The sequence below is a fragment of the Bombus affinis genome, unplaced genomic scaffold (assembly GCF_024516045.1).
Source record: "Bombus affinis isolate iyBomAffi1 unplaced genomic scaffold, iyBomAffi1.2 ctg00000878.1, whole genome shotgun sequence".
NCBI classification, from domain to species: Eukaryota; Metazoa; Arthropoda; class Insecta; order Hymenoptera; family Apidae; genus Bombus; species Bombus affinis.
Genome location: NW_026109416.1, coordinates 17,501 through 22,500, shown reverse-complemented (window position 1 = coordinate 22,500; position 5,000 = coordinate 17,501). Strand labels below are relative to the sequence as shown.

The following is a 5,000-nucleotide window of genomic DNA, read 5'->3' as shown; positions in this document are numbered from 1 at the left end:
GTTTTCTGTGCCGATAACGTTAGCTTCTTCCTGGTGCACCAGGTAGAGACTCGGGTAACTACCTCCTGTCCCTTTTCCTGGAGCTCGTTCCTCGTGTTGCCGGCAATTAGAATCACGATGTCGTCCGCGTACGCGATGGGTTCGCACCCTGTCGCGTTTCCCGCTAGCTCAGCCAGCAGGTCATCAAATACGAGATTCCAGAAACTTGGTCCCAGTACCGATCCCTGCGGGCATCCTTTCGTGACGGGCTTGCTCACTGCTTCGTTTTTCCCAGCAATCTGTACGGTTCTTTCGGAGAAGTAGCTCCTTGTTAACCGGTACAGGTTGTCGGGGCATTCTCTTCTTTTGAGCTCGTGCAGCACGTTCGGCCACCAGACGTTGTCGAAGGCTCCTGATATATCGAGTGCTATTGCGAGGACGTACCTCTTCTCGCTCATTTGCTCGATTTTCTCGCGGAGCTTGATGATCGCGTCCACCGTCGATCTTCCGGGGCGAAAGCCATATTGTCTGTCGGAGGAGAGCGCGTGGTCGTGGAAGATAGGTGCCATCCTGGTGGCCATTAGCCTTTCTAGCAGCTTGCCTATCATGGAGAGCAGACAGATTGGCCTGTAGGATTTCGGATTGCTTCTGTCCCGATCCGGTCCCTTGGGGATGGTGATAACATTTGCGACCTTCCACCGTTTGGGGAATATTCCCCAGGCGAGGCAGCCGTTCATGAGCCTTAGGAGCTCTTGGTGTATTCTTCCCCAGGCCCGTTGGATTATTTCGACCTCAATCAGGTCGGGGCCTGGGCACTTCCCCTTCCTCAGCCGTTTCACGGCGTCACTGAGTTCCTCGAAGCTGAATTCAGGGGTGTCTTCTACGTTGGGGGGGTTTGTCGAGTTCCGCCTTATTTCCTTCTGCTCCTCCGTTTCGGTGTCTTCCTCGTCGTCGGGTAGAAGTGCGGACAACATCGCTGCCGCGGTCGTTCGCCAGTTGGAGGTATATCCGAGCGGCGTCTTCAGCGTCGATGTTGTTTCCTCTCCTCTGAGTTTCCTTGCGACTGTTTTGTAAGCGATGCCCCAAGGTTCCCTGTTACCCTCTTTGGTGACGAAGTCCTGCCAGCTCTGGATTTTTGCTCTTGCCAGCATCCTCTTATACTCCTTTCGTGTTGACCTGTACCGCAGCTTCTCCTGCTCCCTCGTAGCGGGGTCCCTGGCCCCCTGATACCTTCTTCTCGCCTGGTAGGTGTTTCTCTTTGCTCTGGTGAGTTCGGGCGTCCACCAGGGTACTGACCTGTAGTACCATTTCTTCTTTGGGATGGCGGTGTCGCAGGCACCTATCAGGGTTGCCTGGAGTTGCCCGGCCATTCTTTCGACGTCCTCTGCCTGCTGGAGGGTTGTTTCTTTGAGTGCCTCCATTTTCTCTGTGAGGGCACTCTGAAATACCTCCCAGTTGGCTTTTCGCGTGTTATAGCGTCTTTCCTGAAGCTGCGGTGTGGTGCTTCTCGTCCCGAAGTCGAGGAGCGTCTCCAGTATCCGGTGGTCACTGGAGGTACCATCTTCGCGTATCCTCCAGCCCTTTACAAGGAGTATTGCCTCTGGGCTCGCCATCGTCACGTCTATGTTTGATCGCCCTCGAGTTGTTTCAAACGTGTGGGGTTGTCCTGGTTGATTCAGGACATGGAGACCGTACTGCGCTATGACTGCCTCTAGGGCCTCGCCTCTGTCGTCGGTGCTCCTGCTGCACCACAGCGGTGATTTTGCGTTCGCATCCAGGCCGATGATGATCCTCTTGCCTCTGAGACACCGTAGTACCTTCTCCAACTGTTGCACGCCGACCTCGATGTTTCCTGTCGGCGGAAAGTACAGGCTTGCCGCGTACACCTCTGTTTCCCCGTCGCTTATCTGCACGCAGGAACAGTGTGTTGTGCAGAGTTCGGCGACCTCGAGGGGCGTTAGGGTCTCTGATTTTATCCCTACGGCCGCCATTGGCGGGTTGTGCTTCGACCCTCTGCAGGCGATCGCGACTCCTGTGCCGAATCCGGGTATTTTCCCATCGACGCTGTATGGTTCTTGCATTAATATTATGTCATCCCCATCGGCGTCCATTTGCGTCCGGATCTCATAAGGAGTTGTTTTGGATCGCTGCATGTTGTGCTGCAGGATCCTTATTTCCCTTTTCCGCCCAAGTCCTCTTCTGTCCCTGCGTTGCTCTTTATACATATTGCGTCCTTGCTATTATTGCTTCCAAGGCTTTCGTATACATTGGGCATTTCGCGTTGGAAGCTGCGTGGTCGCCCTTCCTCCCTGCTCTCTTGCAGTTTACGCAGGTGGCGTGCCCATCCTTATCTTTGCACTCTTTAGTGCTGTGCCCACTTTCTGCACAGTGCGCGCAGATTTCGTAGTTAACGCGGCAATATTTTGCCACGTGTCCGTATCCTTGACACTTGTAGCAGCGACTAATTGCTATGTAATCTTTAACTTTGCAGGCATTCCATGAGAGGAAGATCTTACCTTTCAATAGTTTCTCCCTTACCTGGGGGGGCACTTCGATGACCCAGTTCGTCTCCTCTTGATCCTTTCTGCCGGTCCTGAAGCAGAACTTGATGGCTGCAACGTCGTCCTCATTTAGTCTTTCTTGGTTCTGCTTCCTCATGCAGGCCAGGATCTCCTTCTCTGGAATGTCCCTCGGGACGTCGTAGATGATCATCCTGGGGGGTCTCCGCTGCGGCGTGCTAGCTTTTAGTCCAGCCTCCTTTAGTTTCGAGTTCTCGGTGAACTCTTTTAGGCTCTCCGGCTTCGTCGTCTCAACGGCTAGGCCGTTTCCCTTTATTTTCCGGACGGCCGTAACTTGGATTCCTCTCTTGCGGGGATTCACTAGGGTGAACACCGCGTCAAGTGCTTCTTCGCTCGTTTGAATCTCGCCACCTTCTCTTTCCGGTCGAATTATGACCACATTTTTGGGCGGCTTGACCGCCGTCTGCTCGACCTTGTTGCTCGTTATCTTTACTTTTTCGGCATATGTCGGCTCCCTCTGTTCCTGCTGCGTCGTTCTCAAGACGGCTGTTTCTAGCCGCCTGGTTGCTTTGTTGACGGCGTTCATTATCGCCGTTTCCTTATTCTTCTCATCTCCGGCACTCTGCTCTAGCCTGCCTGTCAGGTAGCTATTATGGAGCAGTAGCTCGTCAACAATGCCCCTCATTTCTTTGAAGTGCCGTAGGATTACTGCGGCGTGTTCCTTGTTTATTTTCCTGGCCGAGTCTAAGCAGAACGCCGTGACCTTCCTCTCTATGTCACTGGCCTGTGCCTTTATATCGGGCACTTGCCGCTTATCCTCCCCGGCCAATCTCTCCTCATCTCTGGGGGGGTTGTTTCTCCCCAGGCTTGCTCTCATCGTCTTCTCTGGTATCCTCGGGCTTGGAGTGGCCTCGTTCTTTTCCATCTGTTTCCTCAGGGGTTGGAGGACCACTCTGGCCTCTGCGCCTGGCGACGAGTGCCCTAGCGTCGGCATCACCGGCTCCTTGCCGCTTCTTGCGGCTGCCGCTGCGGCTGTTCGCTTCCCGGTGGCTATGTCCAGCGGCGTATTGAATCCCCCTCGCGGACTTTCAGTTGGCGCTTTGTTCCCGCGAGCACTCCCGCGCTGAGTCCGGCGGCGTGCTCTTCACAGTTCAAAACCCCTGGGTTTGAATTTGAATTTGAATTTGCCGCCTAGCGGCGTGCTCTTGGTTCCCAAGATGCCCGGGCGGCGGCGCTTCGGTCGCTCGACCCAAGATGGCTGCCGCGCGTCCGCTAACCTATCCTCCCGCACGTGGCACTTTGTTTTGCTTTTCTCGCGCTTATTGCGGCAATTTCCACTAAACTTTCGGTGTGCACTATGTTTTTAGCACTCGCACTATCTATTATTTTAGTTTTCGTGCCCGAGATCTTCGATTTTCGCGTTTTTGTCCGCCACGTGGCCTAACCTCACTTCGCGCACGCGGCACTTTCTTTTGTTTTTCCGCGCTTATTGCGGCAATTTTCACTAAACTTTCGGTGTGCACTATGTTTTTTAGCACTCGCACTACCTATTATTTTAGTTTCGTGCCCGAGATCTTCGATTTACGCGTTTTTGTCCGCCACGTGGCCTAACCTCGCTTCGCACACGCGGCACTTTCTTTGCTTTTTCCGCGCTTATTGCGGAAATCTCCACTAATATTTTTGCATGCACTTTATTTTAAGCACTAACTCTGCCTATTGAATTATTTTTCGCTCCCGAGATCTTTGATTTTTCGGTTTTTCCTATCCGTCGCGTCAGCTAACCTCACTTTTCGCACGTGGCGATTTACATTAGCTTTTTTCGCTCTGAATTCGGCGATCTCCACGATTCTTTTTAACTACACGTTTTCCTCGGCACTCCCACTTTGCTTTAAATTAATTTTTACGCCCGAACTTTTTAATTTGCCCGGTTTTTTCGTTTATAGACTGCGGAGCGACGTGCACGCGTCCGTCCCACTTGCCGCCATCTTGGAAACCAGTAGATAGGGACATACATACATATATGCAATTTTTGGTAACGGGTACTTTCCCAGACTTTTTGTCCATACAGTAACCCGGGTCCCCTGGACCAATTGGGGTTGGGTAGACGCCCAACCATCGCGCAAGGCACACAGTGCCCTGCTTCCTGGATTAGCTAGGCCTGCAGGGGCTGTCGCTCGTCTCAGGTCGAACGGGGCCCTTTCTAAGCCCTACCGTCTACCGGGACGGTACCGGAGCAGTTGGGACGCTGCTCACACGCCGTAGACCATTCGGTGTAGGACGAACACCTTAACTCGGCCCTCTTGCCAGCATCTTGGCCATCAACCACTGCCACCACGAGTCCATACCCATTTTTGGCCGAGCAGAGGGGTCGCTACTCCCTCCGGGCTATAACTCGACCCGCCCGTGGTACCAGCCTAAGTCGCTGGTGGGACTATCGTGTGGATGTACGGCCACGTCACTACCGGCCCGGCGTCCTGCTAACCGAGCTCGGCAGACCCAGAT

General features: G+C 53.7%; 1 pseudogene; it reads right to left on the bottom strand.

The window, feature by feature from the left end:
- The window catches only part of LOC126928372 (large subunit ribosomal RNA), an 11,014-nt pseudogene that overhangs the window by 2,864 nt on the left and 3,150 nt on the right, over nt 1–5,000 (bottom strand).